General features: G+C 44.7%; 1 long non-coding RNA gene across 1 annotated transcript; it reads left to right on the top strand.

Moving 5' to 3' along the window:
* The first annotated feature begins 358 nt into the window (after positions 1 to 358).
* On the top strand, positions 359 to 11,502 carry LOC135975891 (uncharacterized). Its single transcript, XR_010592964.1, has 3 exons — positions 359 to 895; positions 10,370 to 10,679; positions 11,439 to 11,502. It is a non-coding gene; the product is annotated as an uncharacterized LOC135975891 (long non-coding RNA).
* Positions 11,503 to 11,805: the final 303 nt, after the last annotated feature.

Here is an 11,805-nt window from a genome sequence, read left to right as displayed (position 1 = left end):
CTCACTGCTTGCACCCCAGAATCACGCAGGACATCAGCTTCTGTCTCTACAGCAGCAGGATTGGCCTGTATTTCCTGCTGAGCATCTGGCCCCGCTGGTCATAGGGGTTGTAGTGGGGCAACTGCCCCACTCCCTGAGAATTTAGACTGCAACAGGCCAGTGCACCTGGGCAGGCAGGCAGCCAATAAAAGAAGGGCTTAGTGGGAGCCAATCAGAGCCCAGATTGGAGGCAGCCAATCAGGGCCAGGCTCAGCCCTATAAAAAGGCTGCCCAGGAAGGGAGCAGTCAGTCTGTCCCAAACCTTCAGAGGGGAAGGTCTATCTCTAGAGGTGGGAGACTAGTACCTGGGGCGGGGCGGGGCGGGGCGGGAGAGTAGAGTAGAGTAGAGTAGAGTAGAGTAGAGTAGAGTAGAGGGGAACTCCAACCCAGTGTCTGCCAGGCTGCAGGCCCTGAGGGGAAGGGCCTAGCTGGTGTGAGGGGCCAAAGGGGAAGTGGCCCAGGGATGTGGGCAGATAGAGGGAGAGAAGAAGGGCAGGATGGCTGCCACTAGAGGGTACCTGGGTTGAGACCCAGAGTAGTGGGCGGTCCTGGGTCTCCCCTTGCCTTACATCCAGCCGATGGGAGGAGCCGTCTTGGGCTGCACCACCGTCCTGCCAAGATGGGTGTGACTTTGGGGGTGCAGTTGCCCACATTGGCTGGGGTGCAAAGAGACAGCTGATTGATACCCCCTCCTGGAAGGGGGTGTGGATAGTCTGAGGGGCACTGCTGGAGGGCAGTGGTCTAGAAGAGGGCGATGTGGGCTCAGACGCCAACCAAGGGCGGGATACTGCCGGGAGAGGGTGCTCCATTGGACTGAGCTAATTCCCAGAGATGACCAGCAGGAGGTGCTGCAGTGGTGAGTCCCAACCTTGTCACAGGGATCTTACAACTACTAATGTCCATGTGTTTGAACCCAAAACTCTGAGCACGTTTAGATAATCCCAAGGTGAAAACACCCAGGTCGTGTCCATGCTAGGGACTACACTGTTGCTACCAGCAGTGAAGCTGTACTGGTGCTGAATTCTCCTTTTCCTAGTGTAGACAGCCCTCCGCAGTCTTGGGTAAATCTCTGAACTGCTCTTCCTCAGCTGTAAGATGGAGACAATGATACTTTGCCTACCTCATGAAGGGTGGGTTTCTAAAGAGCCTGGGCCCAGAATGAAGTCAGTGGGGCTCTGTGTGGATACAGTGGAGCAGAGACCCAAATGTTTGTAAAGCTCTTAGATGCTGCTTTAGCTAAATGCTAGGCCTTATTTTTTATTATTTTTATTTTAAAATTTGAAGCTGGTGTTTTGAGCTTTGGAAGCAAGACACTGAAGGCTAAGGCTTGGTCTACACACACGCATTATGCAGGCATAGCTCCATCCGTCAAGGATACGGAAAAACCCACACCCCTGACAGACAGCGGTTGCAACAAAAGACCCATTGTTGACACAGCCACAAACAGGGGCTTCTGTTGATGTAGCCAATGTTGTTCAGGGAGGAGTCGTTCCTACACCAAAAGAAAAGCTCCTTCTGTCGATATAGGCTGTCTCTACACTGGAGGCTATACTGGCAGTGCAGATATTGCCTAAGGCTCTGATTCAGGAAAGCCTCTCTGTTCAAGAAGTGCTTAAACACAAGCTTAACGCTAAGTCAATGGGACTTAAATACTTGTCTAACATTAAGCACGCGCTCAAATCTTTTCCTGAAAGATGGAGCTGCCAGGCAAAGAAAAAGTGAAACAGGTTTGAAGTGTGAAGTTGAGTGCCAAAGTGGAATCCAAACTTTCCCAGCATGGCTGGGTTTGGGTCTGGGCGGATGTATCAGACAGATCTCTATATAGTGGGTTCCGCATATCTTGGAGATGTAGGTGCTTGAGCTGTTTTTCTGAGATTGCCTCTCTCCTCTGTGTTTTAGTGGTGATATATCATATTGGGTTGATGGAGGGAAATTTTTGTTTGGTTGCCTGGTTTCCAGATAGCTGGCAGAGTTTGAAGCATTTCTGCATCGTTACTAATTAGGATTACAATTGCCTTTGGAATTGAAATGTGTTTCATGGATGAATTTACAGAACTTCTTACCGAGGTGTGATTATTGCCCAGTTGTTGTGAGACCGTTCCATCCCAAGATGGCATATGGAGCAGCCAGCGTGTCTGCAAATTATGAAATCACAAGTGTTTGAAAATAACTGGCTCCCATGGGCAACAGTGATTTGTGGAATTGGCCAGGTGGCTATAAATAGCGTGAGTTTTATATCTGTGTAAGTTGTGCATGGCTGTGGAGAGTAGAGAATGGATTTTTGAATGAGACGTTCGATGCTGGATCCAAGTGGACCACTGCACTCCACCTAGGAGAGGTGGATTCAAACTGATTCAGCATAAAAATCACAGGAGGTTGTTGGTCTCACATGTTGTCTCATGAATTTCTGACTGCCACTCAATTTAGCCAGCCGGTGCACTGTTAGCCATCCCTCCTTGGAATGTGGACTATTGATAAGGGTGGAGTGATGCTGCAGATCAACACTAAGGAGACAGTGTTGGGGAGAACAGAGGATGGTGGGGTCAGGTTTGAGATGCACTGGCAAAATCTCAAGAGGCATGCTTGCACAAAGGCCACTTGCGGTATGTGTCAGCGACCATGGGTCTCGAATCCTAGTCCACGGGGCTCTTAGGAGTTAGTAAGTTTTGACTTGCCACCCAGCAACTTGCTAACAGTCACCAGAACTAGAAGCTCAACTCCGACAGAGGACAACAGTCCTGGGATCTGATTGTTGGAACTCTGGCGGTCCTGATTGGTTCCCTGCTTCTAGTTAAACCAAGCACAAGAAGAGGAAGTTGTCCATGCAACAGAGTTTCCCTTACTTAGGACTGCTTCCCTTGTGCTACCTGCTCCTACGGCCTGCTTCTGATTTCCTGGTTTCCTGACCCTGCCTGACTCTGTTTGCCTTCTGGCCTGTCTTGGACTCTGATCTCCTGGTAGGTGACCCAACCTGGCTCCTGACTAATTTTTTATTGAAATGATTTCTCCCAACCAGCCAACCAACCTGGCTTTTCATCAAAACAGATGGAGGGAGGGATGGAAAGCGGTTCACTGAAACTGAAAACCCAATTTTTCCCATGGTTTTTGGTGACTGAAACCCCATATTTTTTCCAGCTTTTGACAATTAAATACGCAAAAATTTCAACCAGAAACTGAAAATTTATTTGGGGGCAGATATTTTTCAGTTTTTGGTTGCTGAAAACTGTAATGTTTGATTTGGGGGTTCATTCATTTGTTTTTTTGATTGGGGGGGGGGGGAAGAACATTTGAAGAAAAAAAAATTAAAGAATTTTCTTTATCTACCTCTTTTTTTAATAAGAACAAAACACATTTCCTGGCCCTCTCTGTCCCCTCCCCCCCCCCCCCCACACACAGAGACACACCCCCTTCCCTCCCTGGGGCAGATAGCTAATAAGAGGCATGGAAGGAAAGCATCAGCAGTCCCAAGAGGATGGGTGGATTTATGCTTGTACCCTGAAACAGCTGAGAACAGGATCTTTTGAGCACAACCAAGCTGTGGACATGTTTCTTCTGAGGCTACTGCAGCCTGTTATAGATGTGTGGCTTCCCACTGCCTGGAAGTCCATTGTCAGAGCCAATGAGAAGATGGAATAAGGAATTTAACGGCATGGCTCCTATCTGTGGACCATATTCCGCCACTTTAGGTCACGTTGAATAGTACTTTACTCCTTGAGCACTCCCACTGAAATCCAGGAGGGAATAAGGTACTACTTAGTATGAGTAAGGATGCCTGGTCTGGCCCATGAGTTCTCTGGCTAAATTCCCACTTCCTGCACTGAAACACTCATCCATGGTGCTAATGTAAAACGCGTTGGCATCATTAAAATTCTCTGGATCCTAGGGTAGCAAATACAAAGGCAAGAGGGTGATTAATTGTATGTGTGGGTGTACAGGATCTCCTCTCTTCATACCTTCCCCTGGGAAAAATATTTCCCACTGATTTTTTTTTTATAAAGCTATGATGGAAATAATTGTGTTCCAGTGGACTATACGTGACAATATACATTATATTTAAGAGATGGCAAAGCAGAGAGGGAGTGAAAGCTATTCCTCTGAATTTCCCGGCTTCTTTCAGTTTGTCAGCATATTAATGTTGCTTTAACAGTGTCTTTTATATTCCATTTCTACAGAGATTTTTTTTAAATGATGACATTAAAAGGGAAATAATGTCCCAGCTACCCCACCCCCACCCCTCAAACCTTGCCTCTCATCAGAGAGCTGCTAAGGGGTTCGTTGATATAATATACAGTAATGGCTCCTGAATCAATCCATACCACAAAGTCAATAAGCAGATCTGACACAATACATCATATTCGGCTGTGGTGTGGAGCTCTGACAAGGACAATAAAGATGCAATCCAGGGAATGGAATCCATAGGAAGAAATAAAATAAGTGGGGGGGGGGGAAGTTACAGCTCCTCTTTAGGGGGCTGATTTATATGCCATTTACTTGGGAGTTTCAACTTATTGAAAGAGGGGACAATGTGTGAATTTGGTGTTTGTGGATGGTGGGAGATGGTCATGGGCATTGGGAACTGATTTGCATTTGCACTAAGAAACCTTTGCAGTGCTCTGGCGTGTGGCCTCAGAGGATAGTGCCTCTTTGCTTTGCTAAAAATGGTGTAAGGGAGCCATTGTGCAACTGAGAATCAGGCCCTGGGTGTCCTCTCTCTCCATCCACAGTTTGAGGCAGAAGGTGTGCAGGCTTCCTCCATCTCAGTAGGTATCTAGGCCCCATCCTGAAGCTGATAGAGTTGGGGGTGAATTCGCTCACCTACTTCCTTCTGTTGGTGTCCTGGTTGCAGTGAGGTTATATTAGCTACACAAAGACATCTTTCACTTGAAAAGGGCAGTGTGTTCAGGTCTATGTGAAGTGCTTATCTTGTCCCCACTACTGCAGTATCTGAGTAACTGATAATCTTCCATGTTTTTATCCTCACAACACCTCTGGGAGGTAGGGAAGTGCTATTATCTCAATTTTACAGATGGGGAACCAGGGCACAGAGAGGCTAAGTGACTTGCCCGAGGTCACACAAGAAGTCTGTGGCAGGGCAGAGAATTGAACCCAGGAATCCTGAGTCCCAGGATAATGCCTTGGGTTTCAAGTTTTATTGTGAAAGTGTTTAAGCTAAAGATAATCAAATTATTTCCCTGTTCTGATTCCCATGTCCCAACAATGCATCTCAACCTTGATGAGAAAGGGCTTACATCATGGTGAGCTGTGTGTCCCTGGGCTATTCAGTCTCTGACCACAGAGGTTAGACAGCCTGCAGGCGGGGTGTGTGTGTGTGTGAGTTGGTATCACTTGCCTGTCGGGTACTTCAATGAGAGCCACCGAATACTTCAGCAGGGCCACCCATCTCTTTGCTTCTATTTTAAAAATTACAAAAAGGAGAGCAAGGGAGAGAGAGAGAGAGAAGATAGCAATCCCTAGGGAGGTCTTATGAGACCCATTGGCTTAGTTACCCAAGGAGCTGTTTAGCTAAGTCACTCCTGCCATCTCCCAAGGACATGGCTGAAATCTCCTGCATACAATGATTTGAAAATATTCTGATGTGTAAATTATTAGTCTCCAGTTTTTGGCTGGAGTGTGACTAGAAAAAGAGGGGACCTTCTCAAAACAGAGACAAAATTGTTTTGTTTTGGTCTGAAAAATTGTCAAACCAGGAAACTAATCTTGTGTGTTTTATTTTAAAGAACTGTTTGATAAATGGCAAGTACTAAATATTTTGGAAAATAATTCATTTGTTTTTAAATTTGGTTTTTTTCGTATAAAAGAACCAGAATTTTTCAAGTATTGATTTTTTTTTTCATTTGTCAGTTTTTCCCTTTTAAAAAACAAAAAAAACAGTTTTCTCCTTTCTCAGGGGCAAAATGGGGTGGGGGGGCAGGTACGGGAGAGAGGAGGAAAAGAAAAATGAAGGAAAGGAGGAAATAAAAACCAATTTTTAGTTTAAGTTTTAGCCAAAAAAGAGAAGATTTTGAAAAGAGAATTCATGACCATGTTCAATTTTGAATAAGAGGCCATTTTTCACTGACACCCCCCACTCCCCATTTTTTTTTGACAGACATTTTTAAAAATCCGGTTTGTCAGGGAAAAACAGTTTCCATTGAAAAACATTTTAATTGACAACTTTTAACCAGCTTTAATCATGATCAATGCAGAGCAGGGACAGTTTATCTCTCTGGCTGTGTAGTATCCAGTACAAAAGGGCCTGATCTGGGCTGGGAACTGCACATGCTACTGGACTATCATAATAAATTATAATAATTATGTCAAAAGATCCTGGAAAAAAATCTAGGTGGGGCCAGATTCTTAAGTGCAAGGCATCCACAATCCAAGCCAGATATTCAGAAGTGCTCAGTACCCAACATGTACCCACATCCTCTGCTCTTATGAAGCTCTGGCCACTTATTTCAATGCCTAAGTGGGAGTCGGGCTCTCTTGAAAATCTGGGTTGGAAATCCTGGCCCCACTGAAACTCCCATTGACTTCAGCGGAGCTAGAATTTCACCTCTGGCCTTCAGTGCAGAGAGTTGGGTAGCTTATATTAAATGCAACAGATGTAAATGAAGCTCTTGAGGTAAGCAAATCCAAGTGGGTGACTTGCAGGGGATGTTTGAAAGAGAAACATGGAGCAAATAAAAGTATAAAGAGTGTAGCAGGAATGAGACTAGATGGTATAAATGTCCCTGAAAGTGAACTATTTAGTCATTCCAACAGGACTCCAGTGGGCACCCATATGAGTCGGAGACAGGCCGGGATTGGGAAACCAGCCAACACATGCAACTGCCCCCCCCCACCCTCCCCAGCCAGCTGTTGCCCCCCTCTCCCTCCATCCTCCTCTCCCATCGACTCCTTAATGTGCAGTGGTGGCTGACGCTTTGCTGAGGGAAAGTGATAATTGCCTTTTTATTCATTTTGATAGCATCGTGAAACATTAAAATCTGATTTGGTTGGTCATATGGGAGCATCACTCATCGGTGACTCGGTGTGTGAGTGAGTGCGTGCAAGTTTCCCCCACTGCAGGCAGAAGGCATTATTAAAGAAACTAATCATTTTAAAAAATAAATAAGTACAAATAACCTAGTTATCTGGTGAGCCTTAATGGCCTTATTTTTCCATTCTCTGGCATAATGAGAACAGTCTGGGCTGCTTGAATCTGCCTCTCTGAGAGCCTAATTGTTTTTAAATGTCTTTGCTAACCACTTCACATAGAGCCCATAAATCTATTTTCGGGTAACTGAGAGCCACACTTCTGAGCTCCTTTTTATGATGACACATTTGTACGTTAATTAAAACCACGCTTAGGAAGATGCAATCTTTCAGTCTTTAACATGAGACTGTTTGCTGTGCCGGAGAAGGGTCCGAAAGCTGGCTTTCTAGCTGCAGCAGCAGGAGGGACTGGCAATGCAGATTATCATGGGCTCCTAACAAGGGGAACGGTCCCAAACAAATGTCAATAAATTTGTTTCTTACTCTAATGTATCTACTCTTTATTTTGAAGCAGTCTTTTGGGATTAAGCACTTCCAGCCACTGTATGCACCATTGCAATTTGTTGTCCTTCTAGGTCATTCCTTTATGATGATGACAGAGAAGGTTACTTCATTTAATGGTGCCCCCCCCCCATGGGTTGCAGAGGCTCTCAAACGCTGACATTATTTTCAGAAATGTCTCTTCTTTCCTAGGAGGCAGCCCCAGTAAAGCTACGCTGCCTTGGAACTTTGAAGAGAATAAGAAAAAGAGACTAGGGGAATTAAATCAGATTTTAATCAGCTCTAATTGAGTTATGTAAAACAGAATGAACACCGATGTTAAAGATGGGGATGAACTAAAGATGTAGCCCATTTCCCCTTGACACTACAAGATTATTTCCATGAAGTCTGCTCTTGAAGACTTTGTCCAGACTAGCTTTGTGACTCAAATGACCGTCGCTTCTAACTGAAGCTGGGGAAAAAATGAGAGCGTTTTCTATGGCAATTGCCAAGTTTATGGTGAAAACCCAAAATATGAAGTGTTTTGACTCTGAAATTCTGCTGAGGTGCCTCATGGGAACTGTAGTTTGGAGCCCCAAGCTTTCCTTCTCCTCTATAGGTCAGGCTGCATGGTTGGAGTCCATTTCCCAGGATGCACCATGGTCTCCCTTTGTGGTGAGGGGAGGAGGTGTATCATGGCTGTGAGAGATGTAATCTGACCAGGGAGCATGAGGCACCATGGTGGTATTTCAGAATAAAAATATTTTGGTTATCAGCTGAAATAATTTGGTTTTTAGCATTCTGTTTTCTGGTGGCAAAGTTGAAATTTTCTGTGTAATAACACATGCTTTGTGAAAAATTTCCACTGAAACATAGTTTTGATAGAAAAATTTTCAACCAAGCCCTGCTTCTAACGCTTCTCTTGGGAGATTTAATCTACAACTTCCTAGATCTCCACATCAGGAAATGTTTCTGGATAGTCAGTTAAATGCTCCTCCTTCGCTTAATTTCTGACCATCGATCTTGGTGGTTTCTCTTGTATCTCTTTGAATAATGCCTCTCTTCTTAATGTTTACACCCCCTGAAACATTGTACATCATTATCCTGTCCCTTCCACCTTGCCAATCCTTAGCCAAGCTATATAGATTGACTCCTCCCATCAGTCAACCCTTCTGGCCTCTGAATCACTTTTGCTGCCGTTGTCTGAATCCCTTCCAACTTGTCAACATATTTCTGGCATTCTTATCGCTGCAGCAGGAGTTGGGAAATAGTCGGGCCACTGGCCCATGAGATGGACATGGGATAAAGATCAGGCATATTGTTTGTCATGCACTTGCTCGGGAAGAAGAGCCACACACATCCCCTTGCTAGCCAGCTGGCTGAGCAGACGCTTCTCCCAAGTGATTGCCTGGCTGGTGTAAAATGGGAAGCTGGTGACAATGGCAACTGGGAGAGGTGCATGGAGAGCTGTAGGCTGCAGTCCTGCAATGTTACAGAAACGAGCTGTATTGTAAGGACACCTGCACTGAGGCGGTGGATCCCAGCTGGCTTCGGCAGCCTGAAAGGTGAGGAAATGAGAGAGACAGAGTGTTCCCCGCAAAGAGAGGGATGGAAAAACATAGTCAAAGTGGAAGCCAGCTCTGAGTGCCAATCTCCAGCTTTTCAGCTCCACAACAGAGAATCTAAGGGAAGAACATATTTATTGCTTAGATTGTTGGACTGGAAAATGGCCTTGCCACAGTGGGTGCTTGAGAGAGTTAAGAGGGTTAGGTCGTTGAGGTAAATACACTGGGCTATTCAGAAAACAATTAGAGGCCATAGATGTTGGGAGAGTTTTTGAGAGGAGCCTTGGTAACCTGTATAGTCTATTCTTTTTCCCAGGCTTTCAAATGTTTCTCTGTCTTTGTGAATGCTGCCGAAAGTTGATATACAAAATCTTGTTCCAGAAAGAATATGCACTGTTCACTGGAAGCAACAATAGCTTTCCTAGGATGACTAAGAAAACCTAGCAGGGCCAAACTGGCTCAGACTTACGGATAGTTTTAATAGAGGGAAAATTGGGGTGAGGTTGGACTGATGAATAGTCCTGGAAGTATAAACGTAGAACTGGGTTAAAAAAAGAATCGGATAAATTCATTGAGGATAGGTTGATCAGAGACGCAACCCCATGCTCCTAGTATCCCTAAACCTCTGGCTGCCAGAAGCAGGGATTGGATGGCGGGATGGATCACTTGATAACTGTTCTATTCAGAATCATTTGGCCCCGTCCACTGTCAGACAGGATACTGGGCTAGATGAACCACTGCTCTGACCCAGTATGGCCGCTCTTAGGTTTAATCAGAGCCGTGTGCAGAGGTAGAACAAACACCTAAACATCCAACCTCATTTGCCCAACTCCCATTCCTCTCCATAAAGGCTGTCCCCCAGTGACATTCTGCAGTACAGCATTGTGATCTTTCTCCAGGTCACTTGCCAGGATTGTCTGGGTACATTTCACTTAATCATTTCCAGTGTAGGGGCCTCAGGCATTGGTGCATCTCAGTCCCTCCTGTTCTCTCCTTGTAAAATGTAACCGTTTAATCTCCTGAGGGTTGTAATACTTGGTTCTAATTTCAATTGTTGGGTTTAGTGTGTGGGAGCTGGGTGGCATTGGTGGTCTGTGATACATAGGAAGTTGGATGAGATAATCTGGTGGCCTTAAGCTCTGATTATCTGTCTTGCATGATGCCCATCACCACAGTATCTGAGCGTCTCTCAAAATTATAAAGTATGGCTATAAAGACGTTTCTCTCTTTCTTGTTTTTCTTTGCAGTCATCCAAGACTACTTTTCTTTGTGACCTTTGGGAGTGCGTTCCAGAGTCATGAGTTGATTGCTGAAGATCTTCTGTCTCCTGTATGCCTCACACCTGAGGACAGCTGTTCCATTATTCCACAAGAACTTAGCTGTTGTGCAAGGTCATGCTCATGCAGGGTGAAGCAGTTCCCTGGGGTAACTTGAGCTAATCCTATAGAGGCATTTGAAGATGAAGTCCAACACCGTCCATGAGGAACCAGGGCAGAGAGCAGAACACAGACAAGGTGATGGGCTGCTATGTTGTGAACTGACCAGAGCTTTCTAAAGGTCAGTGTTCCATACCTAGATACAGTCAGATGTTTTAAAATAGCCATGTTTTATTGCAGGGTTTAAAATACCCACTGGTTACTACAGCTGGGCAGGAAACTGAAATCTCAAACTCTCACAGGACAGGGGAACATTTTTTCCTATTTTAAATTGGCACAAAAAGTCAAAATAAAAAAAAATTTCATGAACCAAGTTTAGTTTTGATATTGACCCTTAAACTTTTTTTTACTAAAATTAAATTTAATGAATAGTTGTTTTGATACCCCCAAAATAACATTTTCATTTAAATGTTGAGATTTCTCATTTTGAAACTTTTTCCCCCCATAACTTTTTTTTGCAATGGGAACTTCATCAAAACCAACCCTTTCCTGGGAAGTTTCAGTTTTGACGAATCAACATTTTCCAATTTAGATGAAGAAAAATTCCTGACCAGCTCTATTAATTACTCTCGGGAGCTGCACCAGGAAGTGGAAAAACAAATGTCTACCAGCTACACATGCAGTTATGTCAAAACAGGGTTGGTTAAATCCTGACCCATCTGAAGTTCACGTCTGAACTTATTGTCTTCAGTAAGGTCAGGATTTCAACTGGTGGAATGAAAATAAATTACTCCCCTTGCTTTTAACACCTATGGGTTTTATATGCAGTATCCTGGGTAACGCTTCCCATTAATACCCAGGATAAGTAGACGGTACCAGGCATTCAGGCCTGTTTCCCAAAAAAATCTCTGCGGGGATTGCATCAAATGTCATTGCATAGGTATTCAGAACATGAAGGAGAGAATAACCCAACTCTTCTCTGGAATCCAGAGGAGGACACACATGCGGAAGCAGGAAAAGACACTTAAGTCTGTGGTGTGGATTTTCTGAGTTGGATCCTCAGTTGGTGTAGCTCCATTGACTTCCACAGAACTTTGCTGAGCCAAATAAGCTACGCTGATTTACACCGGCTAAGATTCTGGCTCTCTGCTGCAGCTCACTCCCATGGCATGTGGTGAGATCTACAGTAGCAAAGTGCATTCTGCTGTGATGCTCCGGAACACGGATGGCTGAAGTGCTACTTGCGGCAGGCAGCAAACAGATGTTTTCAAGGAGGCATGGGATGAGGAATGCTTTCTATTTCCCAT

Source organism: Chrysemys picta, chromosome 16 (assembly GCF_011386835.1).
Source record: "Chrysemys picta bellii isolate R12L10 chromosome 16, ASM1138683v2, whole genome shotgun sequence".
NCBI lineage: Eukaryota > Metazoa > Chordata > Testudines > Emydidae > Chrysemys > Chrysemys picta.
Note: the sequence above shows the minus strand (reverse complement) of the source record. Positions and strands in the feature narration are given on the sequence as shown.